The sequence below is a fragment of the Podarcis tiliguerta genome (genome assembly GCF_965153285.1).
Source record: "Podarcis tiliguerta genome assembly, chromosome: 1".
Lineage (NCBI taxonomy): Eukaryota > Metazoa > Chordata > Lepidosauria > Squamata > Lacertidae > Podarcis > Podarcis tiliguerta.
In genome coordinates this window covers 107,069,800-107,088,947 of record NC_139534.1, presented here as the reverse complement: position 1 = coordinate 107,088,947, position 19,148 = coordinate 107,069,800, and the positions used below count along the sequence as shown (strand labels likewise).

General features: G+C 42.7%; 1 protein-coding gene and 1 long non-coding RNA gene across 30 annotated transcripts in view; both read right to left on the bottom strand.

Moving 5' to 3' along the window:
- LOC310681407 overlaps positions 1–8,791 on the bottom strand; it is a 71,696-nt gene extending 62,905 nt beyond the window's left edge. For both annotated transcript variants that reach the window (XR_014513254.1, XR_014513255.1), the window contains exon 1: positions 8,583–8,791. This is a non-coding gene — a long non-coding RNA (uncharacterized lncRNA). The remainder of the gene's footprint in view (positions 1–8,582) is intronic.
- NRXN3 (neurexin 3) overlaps positions 1–19,148 on the bottom strand; it is a 1,187,696-nt gene that overhangs the window by 600,244 nt on the left and 568,304 nt on the right. The window lies entirely within an intron of this gene.

Below are 19,148 nucleotides of genomic sequence, written 5' to 3'. Positions count from 1 at the left end.
CCTCAGCTTCCTGGGAGGCATTCTGCTTCCTACATGCTGCAGCTTGATGCCAGCCCCATCTCTGGCTGTGTTTGGGGCAGCTTCCAAGCTCTTTTTAACATTCAGCACTTCTTCATTGCACAAATGATTCTCACCTAAGGCTTGGCAGGCCAGGCTATTTGTTTCCAGGTTGCCTTTGCTCTATAAACCAGCAGATGGTTTTACAGCTTAGGGCCGGAGTGCTTGCATTAACCTTTCAAGCCCTGCTCTGGCTTCCCTTTTACTAGAGTCCTGCCAGCCCTGTAAACATTCATTCCCGCACTGATTCTCACCTTGCCTCTTGTTCTCTCCAGCAACCTTTCCCCTTCTCCTTTTATTAGTCAACCCACTGGTAATTTCTTTAAAAATTATATTTCCTGGGTTTATGTCTACTGCTACATCATGCTTATCTCCTCCTTCCCTGCACTCTGCATGGCTTGATCTCTTATCTGGAATCATGACTGTATATTTCTAGGTCTTAATGATTTAAAAAGCCAGTGTCTCCATTTCTCACTTAATTGGGGGCATTTGTTTATAAGCAACTGAGCTCAAACAATGAATGTTGCCATTGTCTGACTTCCCATTTAGAGGTATTTCACAGCCTCACAAAGAGATCACTGACATTTATTCCAGCCTATCTTCCACTAATGTCCAGCATGTGGTTGTGTGCGTAAATCACATATAGCCATTGTGTTACCTTCCAGGTGATGTTGACTACACTCCCATCTGCCCCAGCATGCATGGCCAATAATCAGGGATGGTAGTTGTAGTCTGCAGTATTTTGAAGGCAGTATATTGTCTCCCCTGATACTCCCTCAACATACACAGTTTCAACTGGCTACTGGCTTGGGCTCTGAAATCACCTTTATAGACTCCTTCTAATAAAATACAATCATAATGTGGGACAGGATGTGAGGCTACAAAACAGTTGTTGTGCTGCCACCGTCTATTTCATTACTTTGCACCTAGCTGGAGGAAGTGTGTAGTGAGCTGCTTAACCAGAACTATTAAAAAAAAATCAGTAATTTAAATGCCCACCCTCAGCCATATGTAAACATTTTCCTTGGGCATTCATGAAAAATAGATAAGCATTTGGCAAAACCTTCTTGCATGTGAAATTCTTATATTCAAGACACTATGTAAGAGGCTTCTTAAATGTTGTGAGGTACCTTAGAATTAATCTGTGCAGGTGTGGGGAGATTCTGATCACATCAGAAACAATTAATATACAATATATTAAATATTTTCTGACATACTCTCCCTTGTATGTTTAATTCTGTTGCAGTCTAACACAAAAGGCCTCCTGTTGTCCTAAATAGACACAATTGCGAACTGCTTGTTGTCCCACACTTTAGAGTGGGTAATTTTTACTATTATCAGAATTTTCCAGGTACTTTGAAGCCATTTATCCATTGCTGGCAAGCTTGGTTTCTTCCCATATTTTACAATCAATATCTCTGAGCATTGATAAGCAGGTTGTTTATCAAACACTGATTTATTGCTCAAACAGTCCCAACAACAAAAACATTGGTTTTAAGAGTACAATTTCTCCTGCTTTCTCTTTGATAATTCCATCACTACATTGCCAGAAAGTTCTTGGGTGAGATTCAATGAAGTTCAATCGGGTGTCTGCTTGCGTAACATGGCTTCTCCTTTGTCTGCTTCCCCTGCAGCCTGGGCCCACCTCCAATCTTTTCCAGAGGGTTGGGGGCCCTCCAAAACAAACCTGGGGGTTGGATGGCACTGGAGGTGGAAGAGGAGGAAGGTGAAGTCATGCTGAAGTGGGTTTTTTTGTGTGCAAATAGGCAGACATCACAGGATATCGTCCATTATATATTTACATGGCTACTAGGTATTAACAAATCATGTGATTTGATCTTCGTGTCACCAACAACTGTAGGTCTTTCTCTCTCTCTCTCTCTCTCTCTCTCTCTCTCTCTGAACACATGATCTTACTATTCAAGTGACATATATTGACCCAGGTAAGTCCCATTTGATTCAATGTGGCTTATTCCAAGGTAAATAGGAATAATAATAATTATACCCCATCCATCTGGCTGGGTTTCCCCAGCCACTGTGGGCAGCTTCCAGCAAAATATAAAAAAGAATAGGATTGTAGCCCCCATACAATTTCCTTTTGACCTTGCTCACAACTAGCACGTGCTTGCCATATATATATATATATATATATATATGCTTTCGTAGATTTTCACGGGTACAGGAATGCAGGTTTTGGTGTCCTCGGGTGTCTTCCCGTGTAAAAGTTGGGGTGTCTAGGCGACGTTTCGACGAGGTCTCACTCGTCATCTTCAGGCTGGTGCTTTCGGCTTCTTGTTACTGGAACAAGAAGCCGAAAGCACCAGCCTGAAGATGACGAGTGAGACCTCGTCGAAACGTCGCCTAGACACCCCAACTTTTACACGGGAAGACACCCGAGGACACCAAAACCTGCATATATATATATATATATACACACACACACACAAAATACACACACACACACACACACACACACACACACACACATATGAATTTATCTTCTGACCTTCTTTCATATCTTTAACAATTCCGTCCCATTCATTTATCTTTTTCTAAATCTAAATCTTTGTTTTCACCATGTGTCTTTGATAGTTAACAATAATAAACAATATAATCTCATCAATACAACATCAATGAAAAAATAAGCAGTGTAAAAACCATCACACAGATGCTACTAAAACATTAAGTAAGAATGGGATAGTTTTCCTTTCACATCTCCCCAAATGCCTACATGAATAATAAGGTCTTCAATGACCTCTTTAATGCTAGCACTGAACATGTCTATCATACTTCTGATGGCTGAGCATTCCACAAGGAGGTCATCACCACCAAGAATGTCGTGTGCCTTCTGCCACTCAATTTAACTTTGGATAATTCTGGCACACAGCGGAGCCCCATCTGTTGACCAAAGTGTGTTTGGATGTTCATTTGACACTCGTGGGGCATTGTAGCACTGAGAAATCACTGCTTCTCTTGACCCACTTTATTCTTCCACCCTACAAGATCTCTTGATGCTCTCGTGATACTTTGCTGAATAAGGAAGGTCTGAGTTCATAACATTCAACAGATGCTGCAGAGATCTACAACATGAGATAAACTCAAACACACTCCCCCCCCCATAATTCTTTTCAACATGAACAACAAAAACTACTTTGCACACAAGTGCAGCATTGAAGTCATGCCCAAAGAGAGGTACAAAGGGCATACGTGAAGATATATCTGCTTTATTTTTTACATATTTTCATTCATGTATGCAATATATAGATAGATAAACACACGCACACACACCACCACCAACAACAACAACTACTTTACCTTCCCTTTCCGATTCCCAACTTATACGGCCGCAAACCTCCTTTGCTCACAGAAAATGAATGTTCAATTCTTAACACCATATTAAGTTTTATGTGCACTAAATTTCACCAGAGGAGAATAAACAGTTTGTCTGCTCTCCATCTTTTCATTCTGCATTTTTATGCCTCGAGGTTTTTGCTTGTTAGACTCTAGGGGTTAGGGAAAAATATTCTGAACAGTTTTACCTGGATAAACACCCTATAAATTACAGATGATATTTATTGGCCTCCTAGGAAAGTCACTATATTGGAAATAGAAGGGGGGGAAATAACTTTTAGATAGACAGACAGATACAGTTAATAGATAGATGCTCCGGCAATACATATCTATATCTACCTATTATGTCCTCCTTCCATTCCCAATGCTATACGTGACTTTAATTAACTTGTCTGCCATTTGGAATTCTAGTGGGATACAATGCAAGCAGGATCATTAAACCCAATCATATTTTCAGCCTCGCCTGATATTTCACTAGAGCTATTCAAATCAATTTACCCAACAGAGACATTTGTCCCTGGCCTGTCACCACGGCCCATACTGAGAGTCCTGCACTTCTTTATCTTTTGGCAAGGCCATCATAAGCAAGCGACACAAAGGGTGATGTATGGGAACTCAAATAAGTTATAAATCCTCCATCCCTTCATCAGCTGTCAAACGGAGAGAATTTACGCCAGCCGGCCTTGGCAACGGCTGCCTGGCTATGCTTAGAGAAAGTCAGCTTTAAGATGACACACACTTGGAGGTGAAGAATTTCTCTGCATTCAGAATCCGGGTGCAGGAGGTCGGAGAGAAGAAAAGGAAGTAACCTCAGCGACAGACGCACACACACTCTTCCCCCTGGGTGGTCTTTCAATATGAGCATGACGGCACAAGCCACAACAAGCACACACCCCACAAGTACATACCGTATTTTTTGCTCTATAACATGCACCAGACCATAACACGCACGTAGTTTTTAGAGGAGGAAAACAAGAAAATAAATATTCTAAACGAAATAGTGGATATATGATTTTTGTGGTTCATGCTGTGGCCACAGACATGTGATCTGACAGTGAGTTTGGAGTACCCCAATGCAAAAATCCTGAGGATCCATGTGGATCCATGCTTTGTAACCACGGAGGAGGGAAGGAAGGGGAACCATGGATCCTCTGCTCACGACTGCAGCAGATCCCACCCCCCGCCACCCGTAGGCATTCGCTCCATAACACGCACAGACACTTCCCCTTACTTTCTAGGAGGAAAAAAGTGAGTGTTATGGTGCAAAAAATATGGTATAAAGGTCACAATAATTTGCACACTTTGAACAGAAGAAGGAGAATTCATAGCCTTTTGGTTTGACACCAGCAGCTCATATCTGTTAGGAATGGTATATAAAAACAACAACACGCTTGTTCCAGTGATGGGGAAATCTATCAGTTTTGGTTTCTTGCAGTTTCTCATTTTTCCACTCTTAAGTTCATATCTCCATACTATGACACCTGATTGCTTTTTTTCTTTTAAAGTCTTTATGAAAATACATCTGTGTTTCTCCTAATACACACATTTTTATGAGCAAGCTTACTTAATATATACATTTTTGCAAAACAATTTTCCCCAAATGTAAGGCATTTTGTCGCTAGTCTATGCATTTTTATGCACACTTTACCCTAGTGTAGACATTGCTTGGCTAGAGAACTGCATTGCAAAATTGGGAGAAGTGTGAATTTCAGAGGTATGGCTGTGTTTTGGTTCACATATTGTTTCAAAAAATGCAAATTAGGTGGGTTCACCTTCAAATATGAACTGAATCAAATCTCCCCAATCCCTAGTGTATTCTCTTTTGTGATTTCCAGGCACAAGCATTTTGTCACTGGGGCAAGAGAGTGCTATCCTTAAGGCATTGTGGGAAGATGCAAATGCAATGCCCCTGATCTTCACAGGATGCAGAGGTGGAGACATGCCATGCCTGTGCATATATGATGGATAGAGATGAAAGCAGTGAGGACAGAGAGTGTACTGTCAGCATGACAAAGAACATGTCATGAGCACTGCTGAGCATGTTGAGCAACAGCTCAACGCCATGTGCAAGAACAAGCCACTTAGTATTTTGAAGGGGAACAGCAATAAGGGATAAGAAAGGATGAGCATGTCGTTTCTGCCATTCTCCTATTATTCTGTGCATTTGCTCTACCTCATAAACTTCCAAAAGACCAAGTAATTTTGAATCCCAGGATGTGGGACTGAAATTCAGATGAAGGGAACATTGGGAGCCTCCTTAAATAGCAAGCTGGTCAACACTTTGCAAAGAGTGCTAAGAAATACAAGGCTTTGAATGCAAACTGGGGAAGAATACTTATGCTAGGATGGGATAACACAGGAAGCTGCCTCTCATAAGACCTTTGCTCCCTCTGCCCTGACCACCACCAGCTCCCTAGGCTTTCAGACAGGAGTCTTTGCCAGGCCTACCTAAAGATGCTAGGAACTGCACCTGGCACCTTCTGCATGCAAACAGATGCTTTACCAATAAGCTATGTGTCTTCCACATATGTGAAATAGGGTGCAAATTCAAAATGCAGAAAATTGTATTCTGAGAAAAGTTTTGCAGATAAATGTGCTGAACAAGTTAAGTCATTTTTAAATGTCCATATGTTAATTCATAGCTACAGGTGCAAATTTACAAAATGTTTATGTAGTTTAAACAGAAATACAATGCATCTCACCTTTGTGGGGAAGACAGTGTCCTGGTGATCTGTGGGCCTGCTCAGCCTGCTCTAGAGATGCTCTTGACAGACATCTCCAAGGCCCCCCATTCTCCCTTCTCAGGGATCTTTATTTTAAATGTGTACTTGGAATGAATAGCCCTTCAAACAGAGAACTCTTTGAGGACGAGAAGTGTCCTTTGTAAAGTGGGAGAAATGGCCAGCCAAGTTGTGAGCTGGGTTTTCTTATGACCTGATGATCTTCTTGCCTCATTACTGGCCCTGATCCAAAAAGGCTTTGTGGGAAGCTCTTCACCCCTCCCCACTCAGGAAGAGCTGACCAAAGGCCCTTCTAGTTCAGCATCCTACTCCCACAGTGACCATCCAGGTGCCTATGGGAAGCTCACAAGCAGGACATGAGAACAGCTACCCTCCCCTCACTTGGGGTCCTCCACAACTAGTGTTCAGAGAGAGCCAGTGTGGTGTAGTGGTTAAGAGCGGTAGTCTCGTAATCTGGGGAACCGGGTTTGAGTCTCCGCTCCTCCACATGCAGCTGCTGGGTGACCTTGGGCCACTCACACTTCTTTTAAGTCTCTCAGCCCCACTCACCTCACAGAGTGTTTGTTGTGGGGGAGGAAGGGAAAGGAGAATGTTAGCCGCTTTGAGACTCCTTAAAGGGAGTGAAAGGCGGGATATCAAATCCAAACTCCTCTTCTTCTTCTTCTTCTTCTTCTTCTTCTTCTTCTTCTTCTTCTTCTTCTATGCCTCCAAGAGTGGAGGCAGAACACAGGCATCTTCGCTAGTAACCACTGACAGCCTCATCTTCCATGAATTTGTCTAACTCTCTTAAGAAATCCCTTCTGCTGCGGATGCTTCCTCCCATTACTGAAAACAAAGGCTTGTGTTGTTGGATAAGCTGAATCTAAATTCAGGGCAGCTTCAGAGTTGGTCTCTGATGCAGCAGAAAGGGATAATTTGGGAGGGGGGGGGATCCTTGGTGTGCATGTGAAAGGCTGAGCACATACTTAAAGAGAGTTGATTAGGGAGTGTATTAAGTACAAATATTTGGGCTGCAGCAAGGCAATGCATTTTTTGAGCTTTGTGTTACCATTCGCACCCTCCTCCCTTCCCTTCCCGTCCCCCTCTGCAACTTGGCTTTTTCAAAGACACACACACACTCATCTCCGGGAGTTCAATAGCATCATAAAACCCACAATCTTTTCTACCCTGTGCACACATCTCATTATCCATCCTTAGTATACATCTTGAGCAATGCAATTTGCTTCAATGTCACCAAGAGAGAGATGCTCCTCTGGGACTGTCATTACCATAAACCACAATCTGCTGCCAATTTATACGTCCTTATCCGCCCCGTATTTTAACTTCTCTCTAAATGATGACAAAGCGCTTTGTGGGCCCCCATCTCAAATGTTGCTTTAGCAGCTCTCCCAAGTGCCCAGTTCCCCTCTTCCATGAGCTGCCTCTTCATCCCAAAACAACTCACTCTGCATTTGGCCTCACTCCAGATTTGGGGTCTTTCAAGCTCCTTTCTTCTTTAGCTGCTGAAGATACTCACTGTTGCCTCTGCCCTTTCACTGCTTACACAGGGCAAAAGAAGCTTGTTTCCTTAGCTTGTTTTAGTTGAGTAGCCTTTTCCCCCAGTGAGATTCCAGAAAACTCATAGCATATTTTGTCCCAAACATTACCAAAGAAGTGAATGGAAGATGATTTTAGACCAGGACCAGCATCATTCATTGCTTTTGCACCCTAATGGTCTCTTTCAGGCTGTGCTCTCACAAGAGCCCAGCTGGAAGCCAGGCTACTGATTCCAGGAGAGTGGAGAAAGGCGTTTTCCTACCTACTGCTTTCATGTCTATCTTTCCCACATGAGAACTATTATGCTTAAATGCTTAACCAAGAATATTTCCAGCCGGCAATTCTATAGATGAAACCCCTAGGAACAAAAGTCTTGGTGGATCAATACTGTGCACTTCCTCTCTCCTTGGAGATTTCAGGATCGTTCATTTTTCATTTATTAAATTGTTATCCTATTCTATGTCCAGATGAGCCCCCCTGCCTTTGACATTGTATTGTTTTATTGTTTATTGTTTTGAGTTCACAACCATAAAACAACACAATGGGGGGGGGGAGCCCTACCCAATACATATTGACCCTTAAATTCAATATGTTGCTGTTGCTGTTGTTGTTGTTTAGTCATTTAGTCGTGTCCAACTCTTCGTGACAGCATGGACCAGAACACGCCAGGCACTCCTGTCTTCCACTGCCTCCCAGAGTTTGGTCAAACTCATGTTAGTAGCTAAATTCAATATACACTACAGCAATACAATATAGCATATACAATCCACATATGAAAAGCCAGAATCATTCCTCAAATGTTTTTTGAAGAAGAAAGGCATTTGCCAGCTTTCTAAAGCTGTAATCCTATACCCACTTATCGAGGGAGTGAGACCCACTGAATTCAATCAGACTTACATCTGTATTGCACTGTAAATTCAGTAAACTTCATTGTGGAGGGAATTCCACAACACTGGTCCCAGCACTGAAAAGGGCCTATTCCTTAAATTACCTCCATCTCTTTTTCTTTTCATTTTTTAACTTCTAAAGAGGTTCTGGAGCAAGACTCTCTTCATCACCTTTGATGAAATGGCTTTCTGCTATCTTGCTTCCTGATACTAACACAGTGGCCTTCTAGTCAAGTTCTAGATCTTTGGCAACGATTTGAAGGCTGATTATGATGTCACTGTAAGCCTATATGATGCATGTTATGTGGTTACATTAGCATATGTGCCTGTTTCACTACGAAGGCACACACTTGTGGAGTTCCACTTCTCAGTATTTTCTGAATGCCACAAAACAGACATGCGCAAACCACTTATCACACGTACCATTTTAAAGGGGAGAATTGATATTTCGAAAATATACTCCACATGTAATGCAAATGTATGGAGGCAGAGCAGGACTGTGCCTGCTGGTCCTACTGACTCTGCCAGTCTCACCTTAGCATCTACATGTTGAGATGTCTTCAAAGGACATCTACGTGTGATCAGCTGCTTGAATGTAAGGTTCCCATTTGCATATGTCCAACTCCCATCAGTTCCAGCCAGCATGGCCAGTAATTGAGGATGATGGGAACTGTAGTCCGATAATATTTGGAGAGCAATAGATTTCCCATCCCTGAATTATATGGCTGCTTCCTTGTTTACCCCCATGTTGTGATTGGTATCTAGCTCCATCTTCCTTCCTATGGCCTATCAGATGTCCTGGTGTACAGAAGCACATCACAAAGAATTGACCAAACTGCTCTATTTCAGATAGCCACCAGAGGGGAAGATTCTCAACAAAATGTAATGACCCACTCTTGAATCCATTCAATATTAAATTACAATAAAATGTACAATTTCAGATCTCTTCATTGTGGTCATTTTTAAAAATATATATAAAAATAAACAAAACAGTGTTGCCAGCACATGTCAACCAATCAACAGTCAATTCTGTGAAGAGGATTTGTGTCTTTGCTATGCATTACCCAATGCACAGAACCATTTAATTGCTTTTAATTATAGTTACTTGGTTCGTACAATCAGTGAACACAAGGCTAGTCAGATAAATAATCTCACATGGAAAGTAATGCATCCCACAACCCCATCTTCCCAGGAGATAAGGTAATGTGTACTGTATTTTAATATTTTGCTGGGGGCCACCCAGAGTGGCTGGGGAAACCCAGTCAGATGGGCAGGGTATAAATAATAAATTATTATTCTTATTATTCTCATTCTTATTATTAGACCAAGCCTAAGAAGTTAGGGCATCCGTGTCACAGTGAAAGAAATTGTGGTTCTTTGGGATATAACCTTACATATCTAGTTGGTTGCATGTTTCAAAAGATCTAAAAGAAAAGCTTCAGCAAAGACATTATCATTCTAAATCTGTAATATATGCATCCTTGCATCACACAGTGTGGAAGCATTGATGCTGCATGCTTTTCAGGACATCTAAAGACATGGCAGCATTTGAAGCCATATGCCAGTGGCCAAATGGGCGAATACTTCCTATATGCCCGTAGTTCTCCTTTCCTTCCACTGAGCATTTGGGAACTATGCTTGCTGCAGACTGGGAAACAGCTGCTTCTTTCTAATCTAGAGGCAGAAATAAAGTTGTCCCTCTATTGTGGAATGTCTTTCTCATTGAAAAGGTGACACAGATGTATGTGATCATTATCAAAGTGTGATCACACGTTCCCGGAAGGCAACTGGGCTCTGGAGAATCTGCTGTTTGCATCTTGAAGAGCCTTCCTCTTCATACAGAATAGTGTTAACACAAGTGCAGAAAGCACCTGTTTTGTTTTTGGAGTGCGGGTGCCCATTTTCCCTAACAATACGTTATTGCACAAAGTGGAGACCTGGGAAGAAGAAGAAGAGCCTGGCATTTAGCAGATCACTCCACACCTGGGCTCAGCAAAGAGACAGAGAAATCTCATAATTTAAAGGCAGCCAGAGGAATACGAGAAGCAGACAGCATGCCGGGCAGGAGACTGTCTCTCTCATGTTAACATCTGTCAAGGTAGAAGCTGCTGCTGCTGCTGCTGCTGCTGAATAGCAGCTCCCTTCAGCTTGAAAAACTCTTACATGTCACATGGCTTTAAAGCTAAGGAAATATACATACTGAATGCTGTCTGGAAAGGAGGAAAATAAAATTATTATTTAAGAGTTGCAGCCAGCTTTTAAAATTAGATTTTGGATAGGCTGTTGCCTTAATGATGATGACAGGTATAATCAGTGCTATTTTTCTAGAAAAAGAGGTGCCAGAACTCACCACAAATGCCTCCCTCGTTCTCTTAGGATGGCAGTGGTGCCCACCTGAGAGGTGCTAGAGCTGGAAAAATGTCCTGGTTATAATGGCAGTGAAAAATAATCTGAGAACCTAAAGAAAGAGAAATTGACCTTTCCCCCCTGATTCTGTGTATATGTGTTTCCAATACTCAGCTTTTTCTTTCAGGTGAATTTGTTGAGATGACTGCTCATCATAAATTACCATTCTCTTTCTCCACAAATGTACTTAATGATGAAGAAGGATTCTCCCCTTTTCTGGTAATAGAGCTTTTTTACTCTGCTAAGAAGAAATCAGGCAGGCGCTGTCCCTGCCAAGTTCCAGATGCCTAGTTAAAATGGTTTTATATTCCAAGAGACCTTTGCACCATGAATGCTGTTCTGATGTTTTATTCTCCACTGATTTAATTCATGCTTTACATTCTGTATTTTGTACATTTTTTTATCCTTTGTAAGCTGGTTTGAGGCCCAGGTGAGGTGAAGAGCAGAATATAATTTAATAAATAAAGATGATAATTTAAAAAGGGCTGTCCCTCTTTTTGGAGCAAGGAGCTGGTTCACAGGGGCAAGAAGAAGGGATGGAGCCACAGCTCTCAGCCCCCAATCCAATCTGTGCTTAAGGCTAGTGATCATTTCCACTAATAATTAAAGAAAAGCAAGCATTCAATTCAATACCATTTGCACAGTAGGACCAAGCTGCCATTTTTTAAAAAATTGGCCTGTTTGTTTAGGCAGAACAGAACAGAAGGTGGAAGGGAATCCAGAGGAGACCATATCTCTCTCCTTCCAAACTGCAGTTTTGCTTCGGAGCAGGAGCTTCGGAAATCAAGAAAGCTCCCCCTCCCCTCCGCTACCACCCGGTTGTCGCTTCCTCTCAGCTGTCATTCCCCAAACACCAGCCATTTATACTGCAGTAAACAGTACATTAGCTCCCAGACAGTTCTTAATCCGTCATTCCTTTCGTTAGGATCCACTCTGTCTACTCAACAGATGAGGCTCCTTGAAGTGCCTCCCTTTCTCCTAATGAAGTGGCAGGCAAGTAACCTTTCTCTTTGGCAGAGCTCTGGAGTGGCGCAGTACCACTGCACAAGCATCGCCTCATTTAACCTCCTGTTTTCTTGATCTCCCTCCCTTTCTCTCCAGCCCTCCCCTTCCCATTACACTTAACGCCCTATGCTGGTGAGATGTTTGACCCTGACATTCCTGGAGGGCGACATCCTCCACCAACATTATCCCACCATCTGCTCTGCACTGAACTGCTAGCTCCTGGGGTTTAGTTTCTTAGAGCTGTTCCATCCTTGACCTCTGCTGACACTGAGCCTGCCTGATACTGGAGAGATGCTTGGGCTGCACAGGGGACAATTACCCCCTGAGAAATGCACAGAGATTTCTATGAACTGCAAATAAGTTGCTTATGCCCACGGAGCTGGCAGAAGCAGCACCCCTCATTCTCTAGTATCATAAAGCTGGCACTCTGAATAAAACCGTTCATGTTTCACAGGGAAAACACTACTAGAAACTGAACATTTTCCCTAATATTTCGCAGGTACTGTAGCTTCTTTTGTGCAACTGAAACCCATGGCTTCTTGACTTGTATGGCCAGAGGAAGCAACTGGTTTCTATGAGGTGCCCTTAAGATGTTGTAGAACAGCAGCACTTATCACCCCTGACCAGTGGCCATGCTGTAAGGGGCTGATGGGAATTGCAGTCCCACCTGAAGGACACCACTTTGTCTACCCCTGGCTGATGGGATGTGGTCATTTAGAAAGGTAAAACAAACACTACCATTCTTATCTCCCCTCCGTTCATAATTCTTTGTCTCTCCTTTCTATGTATGAAATAAATATGTCCAACCCCTTCAGACATCCCTCAAAATGCTCATGATTTGCATTTAGCTAAAGATGGTGATTCAGAAGGCTTTTGTTGCTGTTTCTGAATGGGGATCATAGTATACATTCAGCATGGAAGCCAAAGGTAATCATGATGTGTAACAAACAAGCTGACAAGAGAGCCAACAGTATAACAAAAGCAACTTATCCTAATATCCACAGTTCTCTACTCTTAAGCACACAGTTGCACTTGACGATCCTTCCTTTTATTTTTAGCCTCTTACATTATGCATTCAATGAGCCGCTGTGAGATCTTGGGATTAACTTCTTCTAGAACACCTCTCTGTTGCTAATCAAACTAACCTTGGCTGTTAATTCGCACGTCTTAGTCACTTTTCCAACCTCTCTGCACCTAATTGTTCCTGAGAACAAACTCCTTGATGACTCTTGCCCTCCTTCTCCCTATTATTTTTAATACTCTGTTGGGAGCCGCCCAGAGTGCCTGGGGAAACCCAGCCAGATGGGTGGAGTATAAATAATAATAATAATAATCAGAGGAGAAAAATGAATTTTCAATATTTTTTTCTCACTGGTGCATCTTTCCACGTTAATGATTGTGTGCGTGCACATTTTCAGCTGCATGAAAAGACGCATTTGTTGCATGGAAGCCAGATTTCTTGTCTCAAGGTAATGGAGAAAGGGAGAGAATCACACTTTCCCAGTACTCAAATATTTCATCACTGGAGCAATTATATTTTCCTGTCCACTCACCATGCCACTATCAGTGCTACTGACATATTGTGAGAGTATATAAGATGAAGTGATCATAATGGTCCTGGCTCCACTGGAGAGAACCCATGACATCACTAGCAGCCAATGACAAATCCTCTCCTCCCCATTCTGTGTTGTTGCTACCCCATTCTGTGTTGTTGTTGTTTTCCAGATTATTTGATGACATTGATTTCCCTCAATAATGCTTGTCTCAAATTATCCTTTACATAGAGACTAGACATGGGGAGGCAGATGCAGACCAGGATTATTGTCCCATCCACAATACCATACACCCTGCTCTCCCCTCCTCTGATAACTGAGCATTCATGTGGGGTCATGCAGAAGCCTGTGCATATACAGCAGTACACCCATAGGCTTCCCTTCATAAATGTTCATGCTCAACCCACAGGTATCAGTTGGGTATCTAATGATATGTATTTGAGAATATCCTAAAATACACATTTTTTAATGCAAAGTGGTATGTTTTTTGAATGAAGAACTGCTCAAAATAATTTAGAGATGTGTGTAACAATTTAAAAGATGATGATGCCCTAGTCTGCGCATCCATGTACATTCTGATTCAGGAGGGGAGAATAAAGTCAGTTGGCTTTAAAATGTGGACTGAACATAATTCTGTTCTATCCCCAACTGGCAGGACTTCCAAAAGCTGCAGGTGTGCCGTAGCCACACCTTTGTCAAATGGCTCATCTCTCAGGGCTGCGTTGGTCTGATGAAGATGACCAGGCACGATGCATTTGCCTGCTAAACTGCAGCTCCATCTTTAGACTAAGTACAGCATTCGCAATAAGACATTTCAAAGGCATGAGCCCGGATTCAGCTGAGTTGCATATGAGCTGCCTCCATAAAGAACTCATGGCCCCAGCTCTGTTTTTACAGCTCTGAATCTGGAGTGGGTATGCACTCTTGTCTTCCCCAGATTATACTGCCTAACCTAGAGCTAAGTTATTTGACTGTAAGAAGCTAGTGTTAATGGGATAAAAGGATGAAACACTGCAGCAGGCTGGATGTTGTCATCTCACTGTACACCCAATTACACACCACCCAGAACTCAGGATCACTTGGACAATGGGATTAAGTCTAAATGAGCTGGGGGCAGCTGACACTTGACCAAACAACCCTCCTCTCCTCCCCACATCTTCTGTTGTTCATTATAAATGACCTATTACTGAGTCTGAGGTAATGCAAGCTCCGGTCAGGGCTAACAAAGACGTGGAGGGTGAGATCCTGTTTGTAGTGTGCAATCCCATTAGGGAAGATTAATCACCTTTTAACTTGCAATTCTGCATCTTGGCTTAAACACCAAGAAGGCAGGGAGAGAAGCATCCATCACATTAACCAAACAACGTAGGAAACACTTTGCAGCTGATAAAATACAGGGCATTGAAGCAGCAACCAGGTTGGTCATAATAAAGGACTTTGTTCTTTGGGTGGGGGGCCAGGAGAGGGGAAGTACAGTCAGATGGGAGGTTATCCTCTTCCCAAAAAGAATTATGGTAGGGCAAAAGCTCCAGGCGACAACAGAGCCCACTGTGGCTAGATTATGCACATATGAACACTAAGTAGTGCTGGAGTGCAATGAGCCTTGAGGAGGTCACCTTGGGGCCTTTGGAAAATACAGGATTGTCATTTGGCAGCCATCTTCCAAGCATCTTCTGCAATGTCATCAATGAAGATGAGCTTGAGGCATGAGAAGAAATAGGACAAATGCCAACAGTTGTCCAGTAGTAATAAAATAGGCAGTTTTTGATGTATCACACTTGTCTGGATCTCAAGTAAGAGTGTGTGTGTGTGTGTGTGTGTGTGAGAGAGAGAGAGAGAGAGAGAGAGAGAGCAGGAACCTGCTTTATAGTGGGTCAGACTATTTGTCAGTCTAGCCCAATATTGCCTAACTGGCAGTGGCCTGCCAGGATCCTGGGCAGAGGAACGTCTTGTGCATCACCCACCACATGACCTTTTAAACTGGAGATGAACCTAGAGACTTTCGCATGCATAGTCTATGCTCTACTGTTGAGCTTCTGGTGAAGTAATGAGGAAGGTTAGCAGTTTGGTGTTAATGAGGCAGAAGGCATTCCACTATATTTATCTCACTTCTAGCTGGGGATTATTTTTTAATCTACCTTTAGCATTTCAAACCATACAGCTGTAATTTCTCCAAGACTTCAACTTCTGCTTTGCCACTCTCCTACCTATTGCTATCCATTGATAGGTGAGCTTCCATCTGTTTTGAAACAGACAGGCACGAGAAAGTCTGAAACTGTGGACTAGCCCTGTGCCCCACATCTGCCCCGGATTCTGCTCTCCTTCTGATGATCAAAGAACAACCATTGCAGCATCACCCCCAATTGATTGTACTGCCTCAGGTAGCCCAGGTAGAACCATAGCCCTCACCAGCTTCCTCCTTAACCATCCCAGATTCTAGCAGGAGGTCACCTGACTGACACCCATTTGATCCTGTAGCTCTGTCCTTTACAGTTTTGAGGTCTCAGAGCTATCTGTCTTCCACACCCCACCATTACTAGGGTTGCCATATTTCAAAAAGTTAAAACCAGAACACCCAGAAAGCACCACCTTTTGGAAATTCCCCCCAGACATCAATTCCACCTTTGCAATCCCAGAAATGTCTGGGAAAATCCAGACGTATGGCAGCCCTAACCATTATTGTCTCCTGTGAAAGGCACAGGGATGCACAGTTGCTCTTTTAGGATGGCCAGCTTGTGAATCACATCAAAAGGGGAGCATCAACCCCCCAAAAAAGGATAAAAAAGAAACAGATTTGCATAAAAACTACATATGCTAATTTATATGCACAGCTGTGTAAACAGTCCTATCTTGTCTTGCACTACTCACTGGAAATCCTACAGGCCTTCAGCCCTGCAGGGTCTGGAAATACGATACAGATACCCCTCTCAATCGCCCAGCAAAGGAAAGGCAAAGGTTCTGTTGTCAAGTCCTGACATCAATTCCACTAGACTTGCCCCCCTGCACATTCACAGCAGCTCACCTCCATAATAACCACTATTCTACTATTCCCTTATTCATTTCCCAAGGGGAAATGAATGCTTTTATTTATTTGTTTATTTATACTGCACAACAAGAGAGTGAGAAAGAGACGGACAGTCCTGGCTCTGACTGACTGTAGCCTAATGCCCAATAATTGCTTCAAGCTGACACTGTGAAACATAGCACAATTCCATGCCTCTTATGGTGCTTTCATCACAAGAGGAAGCAGCCCACTACAGTTAAAAAACAAAACAAAAATCCCTTCTCATCTCAGGCGAGTGAGATCCATTGTGAACTAATTATTTAACCATTCCCTGTAGCGCCACTTCTTGGACAACAAATTACAAATTGGGGGGGGGGGTAATTTATTCTCTAGGTCACTGCAGAATATTGTCTTTCATTCTTAAATATTCTTATTAACAAATTCTGTAAAAATAAAAAGTGTACTGTACTTCACTTCAATTTTTAAAAAATTGGGGGGAGGGAATCACATATAATTTAATAAACATTTGCAAGTGGTTCCTCAGTGAGTTGTAAAAGAGTAGGAGCGCCTTCCTTATAAGGAAAGGTGAATGGAGGATAAGTCTCCTGGTAGCTATCAGAACCAGATTACATACTATTTTAGGAAGTTGTCTTATACCAAATAAGGCCATTGGTCTTTACCTTAGTATTTTGGTCAGAGGCTCTCCAGTGTTTCAGATGGGAAGTCTCCCTCAGCCCTACCTGGAGACGCCAGGGTTCTGTGCCAAATTTAAGAGGCTACATAGCATTACCCAAAAAATGTATGTTATTCTAACATAAAGGTTAATGGAAGAAGAAATATTGACCATTTACATCTGCAATCCAACAAATTGCAACCTAACCATCTAGCTAATATAAAATTTTGTATTAGCTTGATATTTATGGGTTTCTTGAGACCCTAAATCATAGTTTAGTGGGTGTGTAAAACCGGCCACTGGTAGCTATTGGCCAGAATAACTATTTTGAACCTCCAGCTTCAGAGGCAGCATTTATTGGAAAACCAGTTGCTGATGAGCCATAGCATGGGAGGACTACTTCCTTCATGTCTTGCTTGTGGGCTTCTGGTTGACCAATGTGGGAAACAGGGGGTTGGATGAGATAGATCTCTAGTATGATGCAGCAGAATTCTTCTTATGCTTTTTGCAAAGAGAATGGAAAATATGCTCACAAACAGCCCTGAAGCTCCGAACCGAAAGTGAATATCCTTAGCAAAAATATCACCTTAGATACTAGCCTTTGGTGTTGGTGGGGTATGGACTGTGGCCGGTTTTTTTCTGACCAACGTGCTGTCAATATCCAGAGCTAGCCTTAGCCTGCTCTGTATTGGTTTAGCATCCTGAAAGCTTGAGCTCCCTCCCACATATTTTCCCAGGTCTGCATCTCTCATTAAAGGTCTTCACTGCTTATTTTATCTACTCTTCTCAGAGTAATGTATTTTGGGGTATGTAGAGGTTTCTTTCTTTCTCTCTCTCTCTCCCTCTCTCTGGGGACCTGATATAGGGTAGTGGATTTGTTAGTTGCAGAAATGCTTAGGTATGAAGGATGAATGTGTTCACATTTCAAAGCAAACAGACCTAATTAGCCAGTCTCATATTTAAATGCAGATTGGAACATAGCTATCCATTGGATCACACACTTCTCTGAATTTTGCAGCCCAGTTTCGGTTGAAGAAATTTGCACAAAAATGCAAAGATGGATGGAATAGAGCTACAATACAGCAGAATACCACAAGTCTCCAATTATCTCCCCTTCCAAAGGAAGCCAAACAAGTATGCATAGCTCCTGGGACCTCTCACTACTCAGGGAAGTTTAAAGTGTGTAAAGGTGTGAAGATCTCCTTAAAACAGCCACTCAAATGCTAGCCGACCCCTGACTCTTATCTGCAAAGGAATAACCACGAGACCCTGATTGAACAGCACATCAGAATACTTCATGGATAACTCTTCATAGGGTGCCGTTCTAACACCAACACACTCTGCCAGCGGAAGTTTGCAAAGCAGTGGAGCCACTGCTGAATCCACAGCCTTGCTACTTATAGCAGACATGGAGGTAGGTGGAGGTGGGGGGAGCAGGATGAGCAGGCTTATATTGAGCCTAACGTCATTGTGAAACAGCTGTGAGACCAGCTCAAGGTTCAGCCGGTCTCAAGCCATCTCAGCTCAACCCCTCACCCTCCTCACCTTCAGAACACCCTTTTCTGGGGCTTTCTGCTAGACCCCTTTGGGCCTAGCCAGCAGGCCTCTGTCCCCCTGCATGTGCAGTGACAGAAGGGGGAAGCCAGCACTGACAGGAGTCTGGCTCGTTCAGGAGGGTTGGGTTTAGAGATATCTCCACTTAATTCATCCCTCCTCCAATCCAATTTGGCAAAAGGGGTTTGGATTGCTCTGCCCATGATCATCTTGGAGAATAAAACACCAATGGAAAGGGCTGCCCATCCCAATTTATGTTCCTGGTAGATGGCCTTCCAAAAGTGTTTGCATTGGTGAGGAATGTTTCATGATACAGAAATGGCTCTTAGACACAGGGGAAATCACCAGCTTAATCTTTGCTTTGCTTTGTAGCCAACGTGA